Genomic DNA, 27003 nt, shown 5'->3' on the forward strand with positions numbered 1-27003 from the left:
CATTTCAACGAAAAACTTTACCACAATCTTCAATTTCTTCTACAATGAAGTAACATCATTGTTAAGACATCAGCTCTCTTTCCATGTGAAATTGTGTTTGTTGTTGTTCTAAATGTGAAATGAAGAAAAGATAATAAATAAACATAGCAGAACTTGCGGGAAACAAAAATAAAAAGGCAGAAAGATATCAAGTTGTTATTCTTCCTCTTGTTCATTTTTTTTTTTGTCTTTCTTTCTCTTCCATGATTTAGGACGAAGGAGAGAGAGACTTGTCGTCTAGAGGAGGCGGAGGCCGCCTAAGATGTATGGATGGCACTTTGATACAATCGATGTTACATAGAGGAGGTGGAGGAAGGCGGCAGCAGCAACGCTCCCAAGGAAATTGCCATCTTAATCACAGCAGTGCAGCAAAAGCCCCTGGCTCAAGATATATGTGCGCAAGCAGACATAAGAAAATCCATAATGTATAAAAGAGAAGAAAAGAATAGCGGCAAAACGGAAAGAGAAAAGAAGCGCTCATCAGCTGATTTTTTTTTTTTTTTCTTCTGAGTTGTTTGGCCCGTCGTTGCTTGTGTTGCACTTGCGTCTAATGCGATTAGAAACGACGACTTATTTCCCCTCTTGTTTATCATTCTATGCTAAGATGAAAACGGCTCAAACTTTGGGACAAAGTGTAGTGTTACGTGCACACTAGGTAAAAACCAAATAAATTCATTGCAAATGAAAACAGTGCGACAAAAGCCCTCCTGTTTCGTGTCAAACTAAGAAATGATCGATTCAGTTCCGTTTGTTCGTTTTGTAACTCTCTCTTTACTCTGAAATCATTTATCCAATACGAAAAGAAGCCAAGGAGAAGACGCGATAAAATGAAGATTTTTTTTTTAAAAGAGGAATACAAATCTTTCTCGTTCCTGGCTGCTGCACTGCAGAAAACGCACGCTCGACCTCGGACGGAAACGAAAACAAACAGTCGGCTCTTTAAGGGGAGAGAAAACGGACGGATGGAAAAAAAAGAAAAAAAAAAGAAAGAGAAACTGGTAGCGAAGTATGTCGGATTCCGTGCTGCCGGAGCCGGCCAAGCGTGTACACACGAGGAGCTCTCAAGCTTTACGGCCCTGTCCGTTTCCAGCAGCAGCCCTCCTTTCATCAGTTACGGGGGAGGAGGGCCAAAACGGAGCGTGGATAGGAGGGAAATAAAAATTGAGAGCCGTGCCCGGCACGTCCCGGTTTGTTGGACTGGAAAATGAAGTATATATGGTACAGCACGGCTGAGCTGAGACTGGAACAAATATAAGATTCAAACAAGATGATGCTTGCGTTGAAAATCTTTCCCTTTTTTTTTCTTCCAAAAGACACTCTGAAAAAAGAAGAAAAACAAAAGCTTAAAATAAAAAAATAGAAAAAAAAGAGTGTAGTATCAAGATAATATAACATTATGAGCATATGCATCATCGCCTCGCTGCCCGCCTCCACCGTGAACACGGATGCGAGTTTGCCACACCCACACGCCAGCAGGCCCCGAATTATACACAAGAAACAAGTTGAGAATAAGAAAAGAAAAAAGACATTAACATGAAACTTTAGATAGAGAGAGAACTGTCGGTCCAATGGCGGGGCAAAGCGTTCGTAATTATACAGACAGCACCCTTCTTATATATATATATATTTTTTTTTTTCTTCTCCTCTTTCCCCGGATATAATTGCTCGTTATTATTATAAAGGTTAGACTCAACTTCTACGTCTTCGTCTATTCTTCTTGCCCGCGTTCATCATTTTCTTTTATCCTCCCCTTTCATGCCGCGACGGCCAAACGTCTTCATTTCTCTTGTCCTAGATGCAAGTCAGTGTTACCTGAATGAACATGCTGAGGCTGTTCCTCTTAACTGGAGAGCCCAGCAACACAAAAGGGAAAAGAAAGAAACGATAGACCTCGGGCGCTCGAGGAAAACCACACGCCAACACACACACACACACACGAAACTGCGCATTAGCATTTTATAATGAATCGAAAACGGGAGTCAAAGTATAGTGGAGTACAAAAGAAAAAGAAAAAAGAGGGGAAAAAAAATAAGAATTGCTCCGTTTTTTGTTGTTGCTAGTTTTCGCCCACTTTACGATAACATTCTCGCCGAGTTGGAGAGGAGCTGAAACTTGTATCTTCCCCAAAGTCCACAAGCCAATCTGATTGGAATACCAATCATCCCCCCCCCCCTTTTGATAGCGTAAATACACAGAGGAAAAGAGAGAAGACAGAGGGGTTCAATATACATGTCCATATCTAAAGCGCTTTGGCTTGACTTATTGCACACTCTATCGTGTTTGTATTCTTGGAATTAAAGCTCTTCGTATGAAAATAACTTGAAATAAATTCCCACCAAAAAAGAAAAAATGAGTTACAACTTTCTGTATGAAATATCAATTTGAAGGCTCTTTAATCGACACCTCATAATGCGGTTGGAGTAAGCGCTTGTTTGCCTTTTTAGTGGACCAATAAAACGACGACTGCACTAGTGTGTACTACTACCACTATTACAACTCGTAACTGTGTGCGCGTATATATAACGATGCGAAATGAATTGCCGGTGATGTGTTATCCTCCTATAGGCAATGCCCCACGTCATCGTCTAACAGGCCCATATAGCCCATTTTGAGGTTGTAAACGATAGTTTCCATCTGGCGGATGGGTTATACGAGACACTGACGAGGGGGTCTCTCTCGAAAATGTGAAACAAGCCAGGCAGCGCCAGCGTGTGTCAGAAAAGGAGGGGAGAGAAAGAGAGAGACTTATTGCGTCATATTGTCTACTCTATGCAACCAATGAACAGCAAGCAACGCCGGCTGCCGAGAGACTAACAGTAGAGAAGGATGGATGGATATATAGAAAACGTACAAAAAAATAAATAAAAATAAAAACGAGAGAAAAGAAGAAGAAGAAAAAAAAAAACAACCCCATATTCTCATAATATTTCCATCAACTGCTGGCTGACAAACTGGAAAAGAAAGGACGCGTATTGCACTGGCAGTGACTTCCAATATAAGACGAGCTTTCCGGTGCGCTGCGTTACCATTCAGGGCACCGAGTGTTTCGGTTTGCTATATATTACAAATATATATCAGACGATGCTGTTTGCATGGAAATCGAGGCTAAATTAAAATTGTTTTTGTTTGTTTTTTTAAACTCCGTTACAAAAGCAAAGCACTACGTGACTTATGCCCGTCAGCAAATGTTGAAATCGCAATCGCTGACTGTATTTGCGGCTAGAAAAACAGAAAATGACCCTGAATTATAAAGAAGCGTTAACGACGTCGTGGTTACAGTGCAGGCGGGATATAGATCTATACCACAGTTATCATTTAAAGAAAAATTAAAACATGCAAAGCCATGCGCCAAAGAAAAATAACACACAGTTATTGCCAAGAGTAATTTCAAAAATAAGCGGACTTAAAAAAAAAACTAGCAACAAAACAACACGAATGTTTCTTTAGCGTTGCCATTGATGTTTTTTTGGGGGGCAATTACAAATATATATTTTAAAGCACCAGCGAAAAAAGCAATCCAAGGATTTCTTGGATTGCTGGTTGTGGCCGATCTTGCAACAAAGAAAGAAAATAAAAAAAAAGCGTAAAAAAAAAGCAAACTAAGAAGCATTTAATCATATCCGAACCCGACATGTGATTTACAACAGAGCCGAAGAGCGCAGGCAGCGAGTAACCCGCTGCGTCCAAGTTATTGTGAAGCCCACGTATAGAGCTTTCGAAGCTAATGTACAAGCGCGTTATGCGTAAGAGTCAAAGTACCAACAACAAAAAAGAAAAAAAAGAAGAAGAAGGCGCATTCAAGCTTAGCTAATCAAGTCATTGAACAGCGCCAGTTTTGCGCGGGCGAGGCGGGAATTTTTATTTCTTCTTTCCGTCTTACGCCAGCACAACAATAGTACACACACAGTCGAATAAATGCGCTGTTCATATTTCTAATTCTCGTTTTCTTTTGTACACACAAACACACACACACACACACACACACACACACAAATTGTGTGTATCTTCCCTTTTTCTTAAATTCCTTATGTCTCCCTTTTTTTTAAGTGCAAAGGAAAGCCGGTGACCAATCACGTAGGAGAAGACGTACGACGAGTACACACAACTCGGCCAACCATGCGTAATTACACGAGGACTGCCTTCGCCCTAGGCTCTTCTTCTTTTTCAAAGTCTCTCAACTTAATTACGTGCCTGCACCTGGGGCACACCAGCGGCGGTTCTTCTTCTCTTTGTGCCCATTGGCTGACAGACGCCAAGGTATTCCATCTTTGTGTCTCGTCGTGAGCGTGTTGTCCGTGCCGTCTATATTTATATACTATATATGTAGCCTACTAGTAAAGAAAGAAAAAATAGAAGGGCTACGCACACGGTTCCGTGTATATATACCTGGGGTATGATAACTAAGTAATACATCACCGGGAGAAATAAATAAAAAAAAAACCCTCATAGCTCCGAATAATAATAGGAAAATACCCCGGGAAAGAAAAAAAAAAATAAATAAATAAGAAGAAATGTTATGTTGCATCTAATAACTCTTTTTTCTTCTCTCTCTCCTCCTTCCTGGCTAGATGAAGACGTGAGAGAATGACCTCTTTCTTCATTGCTGTTGTTCTTGTTAAGGATCGCGTCTTGCAGAGCACGGAAAGCGACTTTCCACTTAACCCTGGGCGACGTGAGTATTAATGAAACACACATTTTCCCTGCCAGCTGATCTCTTTCTTCTTCTTTCTTCTTTTAAATATCCAAGATTTAAAACCCGAACAGCAAAGAATTCAAAGGGACTTACGAGTTAATCCCATTGTTTTACAACAATCGAAAAAACAAAAAGGGACAGAGGGTTGAAGTTATTGAAACGCTGCCATTAAACTTAAATGTTATGTTCTAGTGAAGCTACAGGTATCCAATTGGCGGTAAAACTGGAGCAAACCTTATTGGTTCGTTTTTACTGCCGACATTCGTATTAAAGAGACAAACGCGAGTAGAGCCAGCGGCAGTGAGGGACACAAAAGAGCAGATCGAACCTTCGCTCTCGATCGCAGTTTGAAAATTCCCAGCAGCCGGGGCCCCCATCAACAAGACAATGCGTCAAACAATAAGCGGCCCGCAATAAGTCCTTTGAAATTCTCTATTCTTCTTCGATTCCTCTTATTGAAGAATGAGAAACGAAACGAGAGACAATCCACTTTTATGTATTACTACACCAACCCTCCGTCAAAGTCAAGCCCCTCTCCCCAAACGCCTTCCATACTGCGGTGCATGCGAAGTTTCTCTATTACATAGTTGGTCGGATCCTTCTATGGAGAAAAATCCTATCGTAGAAGAGACAAACGTAACCCCCCCTCCCCTATACACTCTATTATGTAAAAGGAAATGGTACACCGAATCGCTATTGGAGTTGAAATAAATTTAGCGGTTTGGTAAACAAAGTTCCATGTTCTATCAAAATTCGCCCATTTTTTGTTGAGTGTGGCGGAGTTGCTATTGCGCTCCAGTTTATTTACCATTATTTTTTTTTTCTTGGCTACTACACCAGCACGTAACAAAAAAAAAATTCCCCATTTTAGCTGTGAACTTGGACGAAGAGCTAAAGGGGGAAAGAAAAAGAAAGAAAAAAAGACGGGCGAGTCAGCCGAGTGATTTATAACAAGAGAAAATGCCTCTGCCCTATAGGAAAAATCCAACTGCCTCCCCCTCCCCCCCTGCTCTCGGTCCCAGCAAAAGCAGTTCTTCTCCAGCCAACCATCGACCGAGGAAGAGAGAGAGCAGCACTTGGCTGACGTCGCCCGGCTCGTATATCTTTCCTCTCTTGCTCCTGCTTCTCTCTCTATTTCTCTCCTCCGCCATATAGTATATATATATATACACACACACAGCTTCACCCACCCACCCGACCTCTTCTGGCGGGGGAGCTTAATTTACGATCTATCTAGCCCTCCTCCCACCATCGCTTATTCTCTCGTCTGATGAAAATATTATTTTCGTTTGGAATTCTTTTTTTTTCTTTTTTTAATCTCATACTCTTTTTCTTCTTCTTCTTCTTCGTCTCTACGATAGCCCGAAAGGAGTAGGAGGAGAAGATTGCGGGGAGTGTGTGCATTTGCTCTGCGGAACCTCTTCATCTTCTCCTCCTTTTTTTTTTTTTAAATATATTTTCCTTCACGTAGCCCCCTCTGCGTGTGCACGGTGCCGAATGATTTAATACTGACGCACACACAGTTCACGTTGCTGATGACGGGGTTTATATTAAGAAAATGTTGGGAAGGGAGCGAGAAAGAAGAAGGAAATGAAAATAACATTATAAATATAAAAATAAAAATGAAATAAATAAATAAAATAAGGAAAGAAAACTTAATGCGAATGTGTTACCTTTCGTTCTATTCCGGCTCGTTTCGGATTGGTCATTGATGTTGCAGCGGGCGTGAATGCGCATTTTGTTATCGCAGGTGGTGGTATAGTGATGATGGGTAAGGATTGCATTTCAAAAGCGATCGAATTTGACCTGAAAAATAACGTATAGACAATGCATACAAACGTTAACTCTTTTAGAATATTAACGACCGAATAAAATCCATAAATATCGCATTTCACGTGTCACTATATCAAATGAATCACCTGACACTCGGGACTTTGTCCGTGAGAAGGAAAACTGCTAGAGAATATTTGAATAGCATTTGAAACGTCCTACCATCATTCCGGCGATGGCACGAAAATGTCCAATAGAATGTTATGCCACCGGGAAATGATCTCATTGCATTGTCAATCTGTCGAGAAATTCAAACATTATATCATTAAACATAAACACGAAAGTCCTCTCGATTCGCATTGAATGTATAGAATCACGTTACCGACAAAAGGGCTCGTTTCGACCACCATCTTGCAATTACACGGTTATTATTCTAATGGCTCTATCAAACCTAAATAAGAAGAAAACAAAAATGAGAAAGAAAAATATATTAAATAAAAAAATAAAAAAACTTTATTTTTTCTTATTTTTTATTTTGAAAAGACAGACAAAAAAAAGGGGGGGGGGAGCCGTTTGATTGCTCACATCCGCCGCTGCGCTGGCATCCCACACACGCGGTTTAAAAAAAAAAGGGAACGGTCGAATAGATTGTCTACTCTTTTTTCTTTCTTTTTTTCTCGTCTTCTTCTTCTTCCTCAGCCCTTCCACACCCATCCTTTCTCCTAATGTTGTGCTTAAGCTGGGCTTTTACGAGCCGTGTATAGCATCATATCACTTCATAAAATTGAATGCTTTCTATTAAAGCCGTGCCGTGAAAGAGAAGGAAGAAATAATAATAATAACACTAAAATAAAAAAAAAATAAAAAGGAGAACAAATAAAATCGACGGGGAGCGTGTGGTGGCAATCAGCCCGTGCTGAGTGCAATTGGAATGGAGCCGATAATGAAGTCATTCCTAATACGCCAAAGACGAAGGAGCCAAATAAAAAGATAGAAGTGAAAAATATCGAAATGCAAAAATAAAAAAAAGGGCGGCTCCGTTTTCTTTTCTAAGATTAAAAAAAAAAAAAAAAGAAAAGAAAAAGAAGGTGCCGAAACGACTGTAAAAATGGCATCATTAAAGTAGGCTCCTCTTTTTGTTCAAACAAGAGGCAATTGACACAAGACGCATTGACATTGATATTCATAACCAACCGCCATATTACACAACTACTTTTCTCTCTTTTTTTTATGCATGTAAACCCACCCGTTTTATGGTTTGTTATGGGGTTAAAGCGGCGAGGGGGGGTTTCAGTGCGGCTTTTTTTTTTTCTTCCTGCTCCCCTTAAGAATAAAAAAAAAGAATTTTTTTATTTGATTTTTACGTCTGTTTAAATCCCCCGCCATCTTCTTTACGATTCTAGTGGGTGGTATTTAGGTAGCAAAAGGGACTCTACGATGTGTGTATGGCGAATAGGGAGGGAGTGAGGACTGAGGACACGCCGTTTTTCACTTTTTACGATCAATCTAGTCGATGGGCGATGAAATCCTTAACGAAAACACGAGAAATAATAATAAAAAGGGGGAAGGAAAAAAAAAAAAGACGACCAAGAAAAGGGTTTCTTCAGGTCTAGCCCCCCTCCCGTCCATTATGAATGTATACTATCTGTTATGTTAGTTTAACTGGTTATATACTGCACAGCAGTAGTGGTGGTACTATACATTTTACGACGCCATCGTCATGTCGAATGGCACGCGAGCCAACCATGAAACTTACGCAATAAACTCTGGAAATAACACCCAAACAAATAAATTAAATCAAAAATCACAAATATAAATAAAAAAATCAAAACGTGAGAATAAACGACGTGTTTGATTCGTTTGTTTTGTTTGTTCTTCGCGTTTACGGCGGGTTCGATAAAAAAAAACAAAAGAATTGAATGATAATATTTCTGTTACGTAATAATATTGCCATATACTCTTCTTATATCGTTAGGGCTCGTTGACGATGATATCAATTGTTTATTACTGGCAGACGGATGCTGTTAGATATTCACGATAGGCGCAACATTAACGGACAGATTCCAACGGACGGACGACTCCCCAAAGATCTCATTATCGTCGTTAGAGAAATTTAAACGACGACGTTACATTGTCGGATACGCATCCCCCAAGTTTCTATTTAAGAGGACCCAACTTTCTTTTCGTTTCCCCCCCCCCCTTGTTTGTTTGCGCCCGGCGTAAAAATTAGAATCTCAAATACTCGTTTGCCCGCGTATTGCCTCATTGATCAATGTGATGAATCTATTCACATAACATTTTTTTGTTTCCTTTCATATTGCATTGCGCCAGTCGGACGTATATAGCCCCAATATTATGAGAGATAACGCTCGTTTCCCATTGGCTCAATGGCGATCGAGATGACCACAAATCAAACGCGGATGCTGCTTTACTTGCGCCTGATATGCGATGCTGGTAGTATTACAATCATTATTCGGCTCGAGGCAAGTCGATGATGTACGACGGAGAGCAACTCGAAAAGACTTTGTGTGCGTTACATGTGTGCAGTGTGGAGCCTCTCGTCCCTTCACACGGCGTCTACCCCCATCCAACCCCACCCCCGCGGTGCCGCCGGTGGCATTACCACACAACTTTGTGTGTGCGCTTTACATTCTTTTCTCATCTCGTATTTTCTCACACTCTCTTTTTCTCGCCATCGCATTCCTCATGCGTTTCGTTCTTAAAACTGCTGTTTGTTTTCGTTTTTTCTTTAAAAAGAAAGATGAAGATCCTCTGATGGGTTAAGTTGAAATTGGAATTATACGAGATGGAAAATAAAAAAGGGCAAATCGGTAGTAAAATATTCACAGGCACGTGATTAGATATGGCCCAACCGTAACTACTACGCATAATTTTCGAATATTTGAAACAAAAACAACAACAAAACTGGTTTGTTTACCTTTAAAAACAAACTTGTGTTTTCGATTGAGATGGAAAAAGAACGAAATTCAAACTTGCGAGCGTGAGTCGTGGTTGTTTGATTATGTGTACCGACTACGCACGCATTTTTCGGGAGTTCGAGTGCGTGTACACAAAAGTCCCCCCCAGTGAAGAAACAAACCCAGACCCTTCATCGCTCCAGCGCGCCCATAGGCTACAAGCCTAAAGTGAGAAATATTCAAAACTCGAGATGCGGCGCCAATTTTTTTGAAAATGCATCATATTTATTTAATTTTTTTTTTTGCATTTTAAACGCGTGTTTTTTCTTTGTGCCGTGTATCGTACTGAATAACCCTGATCCAAATTTTGCACTTGCTAAGCAAACGATAACGATAAAGATTGAATGTTCGTGTGCTGCAATGTCATCGAAAAAATGCGCGATAGAAGATAACGCCCTTTAAAAAAAAAACTAACAAAAAGCAAAGATCGGATAGACCGTCCAAAGGTCAGTGAATTTCACGTAATGTCAGATCTTTAAAGATCCTTTTTTATTTCTCAACTGGCTAATCTTTCGAATGCGTGTCCTTGATGTAACGTACCCAAGGGTTGGGGTTATGCACACTTCCGACTTTTCTTTTAATCGATCCTAAAACTACAATCAAAAGCCGTCTGCAAACACTAAAAAGTCAAAGAAAAAAAAGGGGGGGGGGTTTAGATATTTTAGAAAAACCTTAAGATACCGACAGACAAACAGAAGAAGAAAAAACGGGATTTCGTTCATAAACAAGTCGAAGATGGATGACGACAATCTGGTTGGCCATTGTCGTCTATCGCTTGGTCAGGTAAGAACAACAATAACAAGGGCACTCAAAGTGTGCGTCTTGTTTTTCTTCGATAACACATTTTTGTTTTTTGCTTTACACAACAAGAAGGAAAACAAAAACAAAAAAACAAAAAGCTTTAGGACATCCCCTTGAATTGACGTAACCGATATGTGGGCTCTTACGTATATGGCCCCATTGACTATTTTACGATGTTGTCGTGCCTCTCTCATCTGCTTCAATGTTACACGTGCTTTAAAAAAAAATAAAATACAAATAAACCGAGTGTCTTTCTTCGTCGTTTTCCAGCCACCCAAAAGTCGACAAAAATGAAAATAAATATTAAAAAAAAAAAAAAAAAAAAAAAAAGGGAATTAAAGAAAGAAAAGAAGCGTGTTTTTTTGTTGTTGTTGGCCGGCCTCTACTGGGTGGCAATTTTAGAAACTAAAAATAAAATTTTAAGCCCAAGGAAAATAAAATAAAAAAAAATTAATCCCTCAACTTTGTGATAAATAATCGACAAACTTATTATTATGCATTACAATTCCGACAGACTCGAATAAAAACGATTCATTTCTCTGTGTCCGAGCAATGTGTGAGATACGTGGCGTTGGCCAGATGAAGACACGAACACCCACAACAGACACACACACGCCCGTCGGGAGAAGATTATGCACGGCCACTAAATTATCGTCTAGTTCCTTCTTTCCTGACCAACCCGCAAACACAAGAGAAAACGAATAGCGAAATTTGGGTCTCTTTTTTTAAATTATTATCAACAATTTTTGAACAGAGAGATCCCAGACGGCCAGGCTACTCTTAAAATGAACTCAAAAAGGCCGTCGTAAAATGAAAAATGAGTCGCACGTCTGTCCACTTTGTTATTTTTCAAACGGTAGGCGGAAAACAACAAAAAAACGGGACGTCACACAAAAATTGGTTACCAGGCAAAAGGACAAAACTGATCGTCCTTATATCCCAAACGCAAACACTTTTGGAAACGTAAGACAGGACGTTAATATTAAAAAGGTACAGTGTGCGAAGCCCCCCCACAAAAATTTAAAAATGTTGAATTTATCAGAATCCATTAGGACATAAAAAATAAAAAATCAACAATTTCCGTGTGAATGTGTTGTTTCTTCGTCACCAAGGCTTTGGCATTTTTTCAACATGGCCATGCATTTGAACTTTGGTCTTTTGCCTCGTTCATTTCAAAAGATTTTTTTTTTACTCTTTACTTAAAAAGCGTATGGAAATTGTGGCCGGCTGCCAGTCCACCATGTTCCTCCGCCCTTCGTTCCCTCCACTCACCACGATCCCAAGACTTGATAGCCTTGCTCCTGGCTTTTTTTTTCTTCTTTTTCTGCCGCAACGTAGTTCCAGCCCCCCCAGCGCACCCCCCCTCTTCATCCCTTAGACACCCCACCCATTCACCCTATCCCCCTTCCCTTTTTTTTTCGTGTTTGAAAAGGAGTTCCATCCACACAAAAAAAAAAAAAAAAAGTATAGATCTTATCCGTTTGGATGGATGGACCAGACGTGATGCATCCGCTTTCGGTTAGAACCAATCAGCGAAGAGGACGGACCAAGGGGTAGAAAGAAAAAAAAAAGGGAAAAAGGAAAGAAAGAGGAATGAATTCTCCAAACGCATGACAAAGAAGAAAAGTAAATAAGTAAATAAATAAATAAGAACGAAATAGAGACAAAAAACAAGGGCGTGTTCCACCATCTACCGCCTCGTTATTGCAAGAGTGTTCCAATTAAACAGAAAGGTTACTTATGTATCCATATTTTCCGTGTGCCGAGCGAGACGGATAATCTTGCTACGTGCGCACTCACGACACCCTCACTTAAAGTCAAGCAAACCGATTAACAAATATGAGAGTGTATATCTCGAACCAAAGTTCAGATGGGCTAGAAAGCTCCTCCCATTTCCGGGGGAGGTATAATCGTCGACCGTTGACGCAGCCATTTCCAATTGCATCGTCATCTACACGTCGCTAGCGTATCGCGATTGTGCAGGGAAAAAAAGGAAGAGTCTCAACTCTTCAACGACTCGATTCAATTCAAAAGGAAATTTTTAATAAAAAAAAAAAAAAGAAAAGAAAATGATATGATAGTGTGCGTCTCTATGGGCACTCCATCAAAAGAAAACAAAACAAAAATCTTACGCAAACAACACATTCTCTTTTCATCATCATAATAAAAGCCACTCAGCAGACCCTAAGAAAAAAAAAAAAAAAACCCAAATGGCACACACACGAAAACGAAGTAGGGAGAGGACTCCCCCTTTCGAATAATAACAAAAACAGGAAGCGTTGCGGATGCAAAAGAAAAGAACACACGCACACAAAAATGCTTCGCCATACAAGTTAACTTTTTTTTTATTTTATCGATGGAAGAAGAAGAAGAAGAACAACAACAACAAAAAAGAATCCATCAAGATGCTTGTGCGTGCGCTATGGATGTAGCCCCAAACGAGACCCCTCCCAACCCCCCTCCATTGCATAAATGCGTAGCGGAGTCTGATAAGTCTATAAAGAGAGAGATGGGGAAAAAAAAATGAAAGCTAAATAAATAGATAAATAAATAAAGAACAAACGTATTATTATGTACACAAGAACAGGGAAAAACGATAGACGCTTAACGTTGCCAGATACGTATATATTTTCGCTACGCAGGAAAAACGAAGCGAAGGGGATGGATGGCTTCTACCTCCCCCCCCATCCGCTTCCTACGTCAGGACTCTACTACATCTTCCATCGCTGACATGAACGACGTCGACGGAGGAGGAGTAACTGCAGCTAGAAGAACAGAGGGGGAAAAAAAAATATCATACAGAGTTGGTATTGATTTTGTTGCTTTTTTTTCTTCCTTCCTCCAGCCCCCCCCCCCTTTTTTTTCTTCCTTCTCGACCCCAACAAACCGTTTTTCAGATCAGAATTTCTTATTTTCTTACTGGCTGGAAAGAAATGCGCGTCATGTTGTTGTTGTTTTGTTTTTTGTTTTTTTTTCTTTTTCCTTCCTGTCATCGTTGGGACGCCATTTTGGTGGGTGGATGCGTTTCAGTAATCGAAGAAAAATCGTTTACAATTCCGAGAAAAGAAGAAGAAGAAAAAAAGCGCGTCGCGCAAATTCGCCCTCAGGAAAAACGAACGAAAAAAAACGCGCAGGCGACGACACCCGCAATTTTTCTAATTCACTGACCCCGTCACGATGAAATAGCGTTGACACGATACGATAAATCTCCTTCCCACTCCGAGGCCGCCTATTTTTTTTTGTCTTTCTCCTCTTCGTTCTTCACATCTTTCTTCTTTTTCTTTGGCTTTTTTTTCTTATTATTTTTAGTTTCCTTCCGCTTGATGGATTGGCGGACGTACAGTTACGACTTGCACACACACACACACACACATATCGCTGGCAACAAACAGCTCCGGTTTTTTTTTCTTCTTCTTCTTCTTCTTCCTGCGTTCAGCAAAATACGACCGCCATCAACAACAACAATAACAACGCAAATAAAAAAAACGGACCCATTTTTATTTTTTTTTCTAGCGTCAACAAGTCACGAGAAAAGACGATTCGTTCCGCTCTGTGTTTGTTATTATTATTATTTTTCCTGCATTTTTTTTTTTTTTTAAATAATGTCCCAACAAACAAGAGAAAAAAAAAAACAAAACAAAACAAAACTGATCAATGTCGTGAGAGTTAACGCTAACGTTCCCATCCGATTCACCTACGGAATTCATTCCAGACCAATCTACGCACTCACAATCTATAGCCGCCATCATAAAAAAAAACAAGTTTATAATAAATATACTATGAAAATAAACAAAAGAATATAGACAGAGTCGGGCGCAACACCGTAATCATCGCGTTTCACCTGGGCGATGACGTGCGAAAGTGCAGTTCTATTACGTTCAACTTATAGCGCAAAGATCCCATCCATCCGATAAAAAAGAAAAAAAAAAGAGAGAGAAGCCGACGAGCTTGTGGCTCGCCCCTCCGTCTGGAAAGCTCTTTTGTGTTGAGTAGCAAAAATAAAACAGATGACTTCATTGGCTTGATGGAGGCCTGTCAAAGCAGCAGAAACTACAGGGTATAAGAAGGAAAAAAAAAAAGGGGGAAATATATAACATCATTATTAAACTGGCCCACAGCTAAAGGATCCAATGGCTCCGCGCTCTACTATTACGCACTGTCTATATGCATGGCACGGCTCGGCAAGGTGGGTCAGAATTGATGGATGCATCGACGAAAGATAAGAAGGAAAAAGAAAAAAATGGGAGGGAGAATAGGTCCACCTATTCGTGACGAATTCGACCGCATGTTGCGAGCGTTCATCTTATCCGAAATAGAGAGAGAGAGAGAGACAAAAAAGAAAAGTTGCAACAAGGGAAATGGTTAAAGAAGCAATTGGAGAGGAAGAAGAAGAAAAATGAAATACCAAGAAGAATAGGCTAAAGCAATCACCCTTTGCACAAGTATAGAGAAAGAAAAATAAGACGAGAATCACAGAGATATATACGAAAAAATTGGGCATACATATCCACGTATACACAGCTGCGGCTTGTGTGTGCGCCTCCTGCCGCCGTCCGACTGGTTTACGAGTCCAATTGTTCGTTGGTTGGTCGCCTCAAATTTATTTTTTTTTATTTTTTGCCCCTCTTTTTTATTTTTCGAAAAAAACAAGAAAATATGAAGAAATAAGACAATTTTCACACGACCGCAAGGTTAGTAGAAAAAAATAAAATAAAATCGGTGGCTATGTCAAGGAATTCCAGAACAACCTTCGGGAATCAAATTTGAGTGATAAAAAAGAAAAAAAAGAAAATGCAATTTTTTGTTTTTGTTGAAAAGTCCGTCCATGTCTTCAACTGGAATTGAATTGAAAATCGCTGAAAATAGAGACATTACGTGTAGTTTACCTCCCACGGTTTCGTCTATGAGTGTGTCGACGAGCCAGGGCGTGGCTATATGCAACGGAAAATAAGCGGGTTGGAAATATTACAGACAAAAAAGAAAAGGCAGCCTCTCCTTTTTGACTTGCACGACACGCTATGTCTCACTCTCCCTAGAGCCGTGTGTGTGTGTGTGTTTCGTGCACACTCGCCTATTCTTCTCCTCTCTTTTTTTCCCTCCCAACGCGTGTTTCTTATTCGTCCTTTTGGCGTGTCAGGACATAAATCAAACCCTACCCAAATACGGCCATCGACTTGATAACAAGACGGAAAAAAAAAAAAAAAAATAGAAAATAAACGAATAAAACAAAGATGGATGATGAGATTATATGAAAATGACCAAAACTTAGCGAGCGTACGCGAGAACGTTCTACCAACCGTCCCCTTTGATGTAAGCAGCCAATCAAAGCCGCTTGCTTCGCTTTTCATTATTACCTTCTCCTGCCGTTGGCCCACAGCAAAACTAATAATAATCATCATTCTTTTCCAGAAGAGCAGAATGTTGCGTGCAATTTGAATATAGAATTTGGGGACTGAGAAAAGGAGGTGGCTCTTGCCCCGTTTACAGACTGGGTTATTTTTGCACGCTTCATCAAACGGGGGTGGGTTACAAAAAACAAAAGCCCCTAACCGGGAGCAGTTGAAAAAGAAAATCAAGAAAAATTAATGAACAAGGGCGACCTCTATAAGAAACCAATTTCGTGATCACAGCTTATACTTTTTTTTTTTCTTTAGTCCTTTCGGCCGGATCGTGAAAGAAAAATAGGAGAACCGACGCCGATGAAAACAATGAACCCCGCAGGGTCCATCCGTACCATCTACACGGAACCTTGAACTGAACCTTTTGCCTCTCCAAACGTCTCAATTTAAAAAGAATCTAAAAGAGATATAAACAACTCGATCTTTTGTGTGTGTGTGTGTGTGTGCGCCTTTATTTATTGGCTAAGATAGTAAAACTTAACATTATTTTTTTAAATGCAAGAATTTAAGTCGCTAATCTCTTTGTCTCGTATCTATTTGACGGCGTAGTGGCTTCATTATCCGAAAACAAAAAATGCCAACGGGCGCTGCGTACGAAGAGGAATTATCTTTTTCTCTGTTGTTGTGCGCTCGTAAATTAACAACAAAGAATAAGAGAGAAAAGAGAGAGACGAAGCATTGCTAAGGTGCAAGTATAAAAATAAAAAAAAAAGTTACATCAAAAACGTATTTGAAACTTACCATCTGCTGATGTCGTTCTCGGATGGTCTCTCTATCCGACGGCGCCACTTTCAAACCGATTCCATATCTTTAAATGATAGAAAAAGAAATTGAAACAAAACAAAACATTTCTTTGATAATATGACGATCGTTTTAGCCAACTTAATCAAGAGAAACATCTAACGCTATCTTCATTTGCGATTCGTTTCAATAATGGGATTGAGCCAAAATGCTCTCAAAATGAAAAACAAAAATAGACCTAGGTGTGATCGAGATCAAAGTTCCTTTTTTTCTAAAGTGAGTGTGAAGGAAGAAAAGAAAGTGAAAACGAGAAAAACAATATCAATTTGAGGAAAGATATAACAATAAAAATGCGGAGCGGTGGGCTGGAAGCGAGCCCCCTTTCTTATAACCCCCTTTATAACTAGTCTCTCACAAGTAGCCGGATAGAATAGGAATAGCCCGTTTTTTTTGGGGCGGGTTGTTTTTTGTTTTTTAATTTTTACGATGATTTTTATGGTATTGACTAGTTTTTTTTTAGTTTTCTTTCCTACTTTGCCGCTTCTTCTTCTCCTGTGGTTGTTATACAAGAATCGTGAAAATAAAAATTTTAAAAATCAAGTGAAAAACGAGGCCAAAAACACCAGAGTTTCTATGTTGTTTCACTTGTAAAAACAACTTTGCTGCCCTTTTTCTCTCTCTCTCTCTCACTAAACCAGGATTCTTTTAACGATCTCTCCTTTTTCTTTCCTTACGTCACACGCCATAAGACACTTGTTCGTAATCTTTAAGCTGCAACATAAACAAACAAAAACACAGAGAAAAACAAAACGTTTTATAGAGGGGACTAGACTGGCCACAACGACCACTTGAGGTCTGTCGCTGCAAGTGGCTCAAAACATACAACTAAAAATAAATAAAAAAACAAACAAACAAAACACATAAAAACTAGAAAATGGCGTTGAATATATTGAATTGCAAAATGGCGGTTATTTCAACTGCGATGATGCCTCTATCGTCGTTGATTCCTGGCAAACGGTAGCGCTTTTGAAAAAAGAAAGGCAATCGTCGTAAAGATGATGATGATGACGCCATCGACCGAACGCCCAAAAAAAAAAAAGAAAAAAGAAAAGCCGAGCCAAAGTTTTACAGACACAAACGGCAGTGGCAACAGCACATGCAGCAGCGGGGGGGCTGTGTGTAAAAGTATCTCGTTCGGGATAGGATCGTTTCCAAGTCTTGATGTACACACAAGACACTTGCACGGTGTCTGGCCTCATCAAAATGACCCTAATAACTTGATTGAATTGCGCATAAACATCAAGCCGAATAGGCCATCAAAATACCCAACCATCTTCTTCCCTTCTCTCTCTCTCTCTCTCTCTCTGCTATTCACGTAAGGCCTATCATACGCGGCTCTCTTTACACAGCGCACAATGTGTAAGTGTTTTTGTGTGTTATTTGCTGATGTTTACGTGGTCATCATCGTAGGCGACGACTTGTGTGAGTATGTGTCGTGATTGCTGCATCATTTCGGTGTGTTTTATAGACAACAACTGCCACCGTCGCTGATGTGAAAATGGGCCATTGCTGATATTGTTATTGCCCATTTGGCGGTTTTGTGCGCGGAGAACGGCCGCTTTATTTCACTTCTTTTCTTTTTACAGACAATCAAGAGAACATATACGACCATTTATCCGTCCATCAATCAAAGCCGAAATGACGTGTTTCAGTAGACAGATCAACAACATGCAACTTCATTACATCACTGTCCATCATCTCCAAACAAATGAAGACAGCAGACAAGCAAAAATAGCCTCAATTTTTTTTTTAATTTCTATAAATTCCGGCCCTTACGAAAACTCAACATTTTCCGACACAAGTTTTTGAGAATTCTACGAAGTCAACACAACGTTGTAAAAAATAAAGAAAGAAGGGCAACAGAACATTGTTTGTGTGTAGCTTGGAAACTATACGTAGGCCTTTTCTAGGCCTAATAGACAAGCGACAGAGTCCAGAAGAAAAGGATGGCCGGAGCCGCGCAACCCCCACCAATATAACCCCTTGTATATAAAACTCTGTGCGCGTAGGCCTAAAAAAAAATAAAATGTCTACAAGCAAGAGTGGTAGGATATTGGATTCTTGCTAGAGAGTTATACAATCTCTCTCCTGGTTATTGGAAAAAAACCTTTTTCTTTTTCTCTCATTCTTGTATTGCGCTGGATATATTATATATAACCCTCCTGGAAAAAAAGAAAGAAAGGAAGGATGGAATATAAAAATCGAGAAAAGGGACTCATCCTTGGCGGCGGATAACTGCTCTAAAACGTAACCCTTATCTCTTTTTTTTTTTTAGGGGGACCTTGAAGTGTATATCCTGGCCGCGTAGTGCCATATAGGCTTGCCTGGCCAATTTTTTATATTGGGGGGGTCCTCCTGTTGTCCCAATAAAACGCGGAGAAGAGCAAAAGAAGAAGAGTCGTAAAGAAAAATGCACATCCCTTTTTTTAAAACTCAGCTTGTCCTTTCTCTTCTTCGACCCTTTTATATGTACACACGTACATCCTATGCAAGCGATCACCCGTTTTTTTTCTCTTCCGACGCAACAGACTGACCCCCCCAATTCTTCGCAATATAACCGTCAGCAGACGGTTGAGAGGGGGTTACAGCCTCAACTTCCCAACTGGAAAGAGGGGGTTATAAAATGGTTGTAACAAATTCCCAACAAAATAAAAAAAAAAAGCCAAGACCATCGCAGCATCTTGTAACTTTCCCCGTACACAGAAAAAGAAAATACTAAAAAGAAAAAAGGACATTCCTACAAGCGCCTGCTGATCAGCCCCCCCCTCCTTTTCACAATCACATCAGTGCCGGCCCTGATGCTTGACCGATCACAATGTTTTGAGCAGCTCGATCACATTGTCCATCAAATCGTCCATCGATCGAGTTATACGCAAACTGTTGGTCCGCTTATTTTCATTTGTTGACCTCCGATGGTTTTTCCTCAAGTCCCGCGCTGTCCGTCCAGCAGCGCCCGGCAGGTAATTCAGTGTGCGTGATCACCAATTATTATCGGACTCGGCAAAAGGGGAAAGAAAAAAAGAATATATTTCGTCGCAATAATTATCGGCATCCATTTATATTTTATTTCTTTTGGTGTTTTGCTCCCGCAGTGTGTGTTACCTTGCCCGCGTGTGCCAGTGTTGCTAACGTGTTTGTGTGTGTTTCGAAGCGCTGCCGAGTTAATGTAGTCGAGAATCCCCGACGAAAATTGCTAGTTTCCTGTCTGTTGGTTGAGCGGAAAGCGCCGGGCCGATGACGACGCCGAAGGACGGCCATTTCCACGCCTGACACGCCAACGGATTACGGAAAACCGCGACTACTCCCTACCTCACTGGCGGTTGTTTTTTTTTGGTTTTTTATCGCTTCATTTCGAAGAGATTCAAAGAAAGAAAAGATCGCAGTCGCTAAAAGTGCTGGTTTCGGTGAGTTCATGGTCTTATCTTTCAACTTCCAATTTATCGTTTTAACAAACTGCGTTTAGTGAAAACCAACGCCATTGGTATAGACGACCAACTGCTTGAATTGACAACATTTACGTTTCCAATTAAAATCGAAAACAACAAAAAGATTTCAATCGTTTTCGCAGACAAACTGTTTGTGCGTGTGTTGTCGGTAAAGAAAATAGGACGCGTTTTAGTCGGCCAGGGAGGTTGTAGGCCTAACAGGCGCTTCAAATGGCCAATAAAAAACATTAAGTTCAAAACCACTTTGTGACCAATTGTTTTTCAAATGTTTACCCCAAACACATTACACGCTTATTATCAGAATAGAATTCCGTTATTTTTAAAATAAAAAAAAAAACCAAACAGCGATAAATAGGATCACACTTATTCGGAACCCCCCCACAAATTTAGGCCTACGAAGTCAAATGTTACAAACTAGTCTACGCGCATCGACTTTTATCGTTAGTCCCAAAAAAACTAGCAACACGCCGTCTAACGGCTACACAGCACGGTTTATTTGATGATTGTTTAACTTTCTCGGGCAAAAGAAAAATAACATCACGGCATAGCAGACAACTGCGGTCGCTGCTTTTGTTTTTTTTTACGTTCGTGACTATTGCTGGAAGTCTCGGACCCAACATCGGTACATATTTATTTTTTGTTTTCCTTCTACTTTTCCTTATTTTACTCCGACTGCCACTACCTTTTTGGTGGTGTCGACACACGACGCCCAAATTACGTGCGCGTTACATTACGCAAAAGAGACGACACACAAAAAACCAGGCCCACTGGCACGAAGCATGCCGCGTGAATATTAGACCGGACGCGGCCGCAAGAAGTTGTTGAAGCGAAGTGAGGCAACGTATACAGCGATGGGCTACAAGACAAACACACACAACAATTTCTAATATGTAATTAAAAACGGCTACCCATTTATTTCTACTTTTCGGGGGGGAAAAAAAAAAAAAAACGTCTTCAAGTTGCGTTTCATAACAACATTATACAACAACAACAACAACAGCGGCGGTGGCCCCATTTCCCACACGGCTCAGCCATTTTTTTTTCCTTTCCTTCTTCAAATAGATAAATATCTAAAACATCGCGAGTAAATAAACAAAAGACTTTAGTGTACGCCAGAGTGTATGCGTGTTAATACGGCTAGGCTTCTAATGCACAAGACTGCATACTCAATGTAACGTAGTACTCGTATGTAGGCTACTATACGTAATAATGATTATTATGTGGGCGTTGTCGACTTCTTCAGCTTACAAAAAATAAAAGAAAAAATCTATACGATAAATAGTACTATGATAGTGCGCAAGTATAGATAACTATAGTTAGGATAAAACTTCCTAAGGTGGCCTAGTACATTTTCATAGCGTTTCCGCTGACGTTCACGCTTAAAAAGATGGTCCCTCTTATTCCTTTGCTTTTTGACATCCGGGCGCGTGAAACTGGCAGGGAGACGACGGGTATATATATTTCTGAACTGAAGAAGGGCCATATAAACATAAGACTACACATAAGATAAACTGGGGAAACACAATAATAAGATGTATACTAAATACATAAAATATAATGAATTGCAACGAATGATCAGGACTGCGTGAAGCTGCCGGGAAACACAAAACAGTACAGCCCTGAAGGGGAACAACAAAAAAAAAAAAACGAGTTCCGTTCCGCAGATATAACTACGGATGGTTTCCCTGTCTTCATAAATTTTCAAGTCAGAGCGAGAAAGACAGGACAGAGAGGAAAAGAAGCTGGTAAAAAATAAAAAAGAGAGCTAGGGCGATCTATCGGATGCTGCTGGCAGCAAATCAAGACGACGACGGCGACGACGTACAGTAGCATCGTAGCACTTTGGATGACTGCCATAACACAAGAGTGAAATACTTTGGTAAATGCCTACAGCGTCAGCCGATGGCAATGGAACAGATCTATATTTACACAAGTCGAGCATTAACCTATAGTCTTTTTGAAATTGCTCGAATTCAATAACAAAAAATAAAAGGTGGCCGGCCGGAGCGATGGAAAGGTCATCCGCATCAAGGCTGGGCTTTCCATTTCCTTTTCAAAATGTGTGCGTCATCGGTAGAGATAGATGTGGAAAGCGGTGGTACACAATACGCTACAATATTCTAGGCTATCGGCTATTGTTTTTGACGACCTCTTTTCAGATCAGACCGAAAGAAAAAAACAAAAACAAGTTGCGTCTTATTGTGTTTTGCCTTGTCCGCTTACGGATCCGAAAACCGAAATGTCGAGGTTTTCTTACGAGCGCAAAAAGGGCTCAAGGACGTTGAGAAAGAAGAGAAATTGTTCCATAAGAGTAAAAAGGACACGAGAGCAAGAAGAAATCCTTCATCTTCAGGTCTGACCGATACAGCCCTTTTAATAGTACGTCTATTCATTTATTTATAAGCGCTCGGCATCGTAGTGCGCTATAATAGTATAATATGGCAAAGTTATACTATATACTCTCTTGCAACAGAGAAAAAGAGAACCTATAGGCCTATTTTCGGTCATCCCTTTTAGCCACCCTTCTTGTACAAGAGAGGCAAAGCCAAAAGGGTCTCGACTGGAGGTCCCTTTTTTTGTGTGTGTGTACCATTTCAAAGCTCCGCCCATCAGTGGCTATAGCTCAGCCAATAAAAAGAGGGATAACGGCAGCAGTAATGGCCGCCGAAAAGCCGCCGCCGCCTGCTTCTGCCCCGTGTTGTGTATATTGGGAATTTAAAAAAAAAAAAAAGAGAAGAGAGAAAGAGCCAAAAGATTCTGTTGCTGGCACGGCCTATATATACGCGTCCATCTATGAATTTAGAAAAAAAAAAAAAAACGGTGCGCTGTGCGCGACCGCAATAAATCACCACGCTAGCTAACAAACATGCAGACACACTCAAGTCCCGACTGTATAGAAAATGAATAATTTTTCTTTCTCTAAAAAAATAAAAAGAGAGAAAAATTTCTTAGCTGGTATTTTCCAACGCAGATGCTTCCTTTTTTCTTCGTCTTCGTTTTCTTTTTTAAAGGGAAAAATAGGAACAACTCCCTTCTCTTCAAATTTTTTTATTTTTAAGATTTTGATTGGATGATTCCCCCCCCACAAAAAAAAAAAAAGATTTATTCACAATCAGTTTACTCTCTCAAAGAGCTTTTACGGAAAAGAGGAAAAACAACTTGCTTGCGATCCAGTGGATGGCGTTCAGAGTTGAATCAACCAAGCGTTGCATAACATATAGAAAATAAATAAATAACAACAAAATCTATACCCCAAAAAACCACGACATCGAAAAATAAAAATCATTGCACGGTTAAATTGCTCTTACGTAGGTGGATATAAAACCTTACCCCCCCCTTCTCCTCTACAGTTAATACTTTCTTCTTTTTTTTTTTTAGCTGCGCGTGTATAGGTATGGCGGCATTGTTACTGAACTGGCCGGCCAAGTGTTTATATACACACACACACACACCGGTACATAGTGGATATATACACTCCCAGCAAGCGAGCTCTTTTACTTATTTCTTTTAATAGAGTCATTAAAGCTCCATATAAAGGAACACCAAGAAAATGGTGGTTGAAAAAAAGCGCGCGCAACGAGACAAATAATAATAACAATGATCATAATAATCACCGTCATAATAAACGAGCTCTGAGCGGCCAGAAAACTTGTGGGGGAATGAGCAGGAGGCGGAGAGGTAACGTGAAACACAAAAAAATAAAAAATAAAGGAAATGAGAAATGACCCATCTCTTTCTTGAAAAATAAAAAGAGTAAAGAAAATCGCCGAATTAGATACAGGTGAAAAGAAAAGCAAAAAAACAAAACATAAACCCGAGGACTAGCAGTGAAAAAGACATTATCGCCTCGACTGCTATGTTATCATTTTCTCCACTCTTTCAAAAGTACGTAGTTTGTAATTTCGTGCTGTTTGCGCGACCCTTCTTTCGATTTTTTCTTGTTGTTTAACAGCCAATATGATGAAGCGATCCCCGCTTTTCATTTTGCTTCAACGATACAATTGCACGACAGCCATCAAACATGTTCGCCTTCGTCGTCAAGAAGCCGACGGATCGAAATGCAACCCACGGCAAAAAAAAAAAAAAATAAGTTCGTAATTACAAAGAGCGTGTGTGTATGTGTGCCCGCAAGTGCTCGTTCAGATTGGATTGCAGTGTGATATTTCCGTGATGTCTCGTCTCCCTCTTTTTCCTTTTTTCTTCTTACTCAGCCAGAAAGAGAGGCACAAGATATTATTAAGAGGCCGCGCTATATGAGCGCGTGGACGAGGCTATGTGAGTGTAACATACTAAAGTCGTTGTGGCGGCCATTTTGGACGCTATTACACGCCCCGCCCTGACTGTTTTGTTTTTTTTTGCCCGTACTCTTGTAGTTTGTACTAGTGGCAGTAGAAGCCGTTTCCAAAGGGGGAGTGCAAAGCAGTGGCCCCCCTCCGTAAGCCCCCATAGGCAAGCAGAAACGACGGCCGTCCTATAGTTGCATCTGGCGCCGCGGCCCCAATAGGACGCAATTTCTTGACTTGTGTGACTCGTCGAATAGCCGACGCAGCAGGAAAAAAAAAATAACGAAAAAAAACCAAAAAATTGCAGAAAAGAGAGAACAAATAAAGCTCGACATCTTATTACCGAACGTAACAGGAGAACAACAAGAAAACATTTGAACGGTAAGAGGCCTATACGTGATTTTCATTTAGTTAGTGTAAATCAGAAAAGACGAGTTCCCAACGTAAAATCGAATGGAAACCGACGGCCAGGTTAATGATCGCGATCATTTCGTTGTGAAACGTGTGAGATACTGTAGTTTTAAAAGATTTGAAAGTTGATTGCCCATATAAGCCAAACGGCTGCATGGACAAGCAAATGGCGCGGCCGCCCCTTTAATTTTCCAAACGATCCATAAAAATCCCGAAAATATGGGCAACCGTGTTGCTACTAGCGTTGCTCTTGATGGCCATCAAACAGCGTGCGCCTCTCGTTTCATTTTTTTTATTTTTTATTTTCTTCCTTTCTTTTTTGATGGCCACTTCTGACTGTCACATTTTACCCAATCAAGAACGAATTCCGACATCAACAAGCGCCTGTGTGTAGTCCCACTATTGTCAGCCGGAACGAGCCATTTCTAACGTCGATTATCTCGCAATTTATTGGCAGGATAGATTCGACTTGAAACAATGATATTCCACTCGTTTTTTTGTGTGAAGAGATCGTTACCAAAACTTGTTGCAACATAATCGCCTTTCATTCGAAGGGTCAATTCAAAATGTCGCATAAAAGAGAAGTCATTAACTGTTTTTTTTAAAGAACTGTTTCGTCAAATAAGAGGAATAAATCAGGAGCGAGTTCGTCTTTGACACATCGTAGATCATTCAAGTTTGCCTACTCCATCCGCACTGCCTAGCAGACACCTGCAGGGTTTTATGAACTATTAAATGCGCCTTTTTGTGGCTTTTTAATGATTATTGCGCTATTCCTTCCTTTAAGTACCTTTTGTATCCTTGAGTTATGCCAAGACCGACGATGAACTGACTGTGTACACACACAGGCCGAACCTGGGCTAAGAAATCTACATCGGTGTTTCTCCCGCAGATCGTTTGCGACGTTCCGTTTGCTTTATTGAGTTACCAAATCGTTTGGGGTTTTTTAAAAATATGTTTCGCAAAGAAGCCGAGAGATAACCACGTTAACTGTATACGAGTTGGCGAAGCAACACCAATAACAAGAGGCCTAGAGAATTCTAGTCAACAAGATTTTTGAACTCTTTTAAAAACCGACGGATGAAAAGGCGAGAGGAAAGGAATGGCGGCTCTAATAATGTCGTGAAATCAAATAAATCAAAAGCGAGTGATGCGAATTTAAACGGCAGATGAAGTTGTGTACAGCAACACACTTCGCACAGTGAATCCTAACTCATCATGATGCGAATCGGAAATGAAGAAAAAAGAAAACAAATTGATTGAGTTGATAGAATAAACTTTAACTTTCATGCAAAAGAAGAGATTTAAAAGCAAAACTAAATGACTTACCCGTCGGTAGATGTTTGGTGATTTAACTCGAGGCCAGCGACTTGGGTAGCACAAGAGGCCTATAGAATAGAAGAAAAACATTCAAAAGTTAAAACCATTGCATTCGCTTCAAACATTTGCCGAAACGCTACATAGCATCAAAGCGTAATACGAACGAACTTCTCTAACACCAAAATAGGCCTACATATTGGGATTCGAACAAAAACTGAACTGACGATAATGAGGAACGCAAAGAACTGGAACGTAACGTTGTATGCTCATTGAGGAATCACCGCAATTATTACGATCTTGCACACCACGTAAAGTTTCAATCCTCCTTGCTACTTTAACCGTATAAGGACTTCTGCTTGAATAGCCAAGGTGTACATTGATTGAATGCAATAGCAGAAAGATCTCTCCTATTTTGCATCAGTTTTCATTCCAACTCAACCCAAACATCTGCGACATTGTAATAATGAAATCGTCTAGCGTTACGGGGTAAAAGAAAAGAAACAAGGAAAAAAAGAAGAAGAAAAAAAAGGATTCAAGTCGCATGAAATTATCAGTCTATTAGAACACCGCCCCAGTGGATTGGTCACTGTGGCAAACGAACACCGTGGCGACTAGCCATCAGTCACGGCCAATGGGTCCACCCGCTGTTTTTCGCTGTTGCTTTTTTGGCCTATTCTTGCGGTCGGCCAAATATGTGAGCTCTTCTTCTTCTTTCTCTCGTTTTCTTCATCATCTTGGCCGCCGGCTGTGTTTGAATATAGCAGCAGGCAACCAAAAGACATGCCAAAGGCTTCGATGGTGCTTTTTTAACACACACACACGCACGTAATACACGCAGGCACAAACGAATTCACATAAAACAGCAGACTCTCTTGACTCCAGAGAGTTGAAAAAAAGAAAAACAAAAAAAACATGGCATGAAAAACTTGAAGCAACGACGTCATAACTATTATGTGTAAAGGTTTTCTTCTTATCTTTTACGGCACCATAGAGAGAGAGAGAGAAAAGAGAGCCGAATGCTGTTGCGCTATTCAGCAAGAGGTCGTTGCGGGGTTGTAGAGA

At 40.3% G+C, this 27003-nt stretch overlaps 1 protein-coding gene across 10 annotated transcripts in view; it reads right to left on the minus strand.

Moving 5' to 3' along the window:
* Nucleotides 1–27003, minus strand: part of LOC116923204 — a 213801-nt gene that overhangs the window by 869 nt on the left and 185929 nt on the right. For 5 of the 10 annotated variants that reach the window (XR_006646703.1, XR_004394424.2, XR_006646696.1 and 2 more), the window contains 5 exons: nucleotides 25951–26009; nucleotides 16422–16488; nucleotides 6885–6953; nucleotides 6652–6800; nucleotides 22–6538 (listed from right to left, as the gene is read on the minus strand). The gene's annotated coding sequence lies outside the window, so the exon portion shown is untranslated. Of the gene's footprint in view, nucleotides 1–21; nucleotides 6539–6651; nucleotides 6801–6884; nucleotides 6954–12019; nucleotides 12104–16421; nucleotides 16489–25950; nucleotides 26010–27003 lie in introns of those variants that run through there. The other 5 variants (XR_006646701.1, XR_006646698.1, XR_006646699.1 and 2 more) reach the window with 5 other exon arrangements.

The sequence above is a fragment of the Daphnia magna genome, linkage group LG5 (assembly GCF_020631705.1).
Source record: "Daphnia magna isolate NIES linkage group LG5, ASM2063170v1.1, whole genome shotgun sequence".
NCBI lineage: Eukaryota > Metazoa > Arthropoda > Branchiopoda > Diplostraca > Daphniidae > Daphnia > Daphnia magna.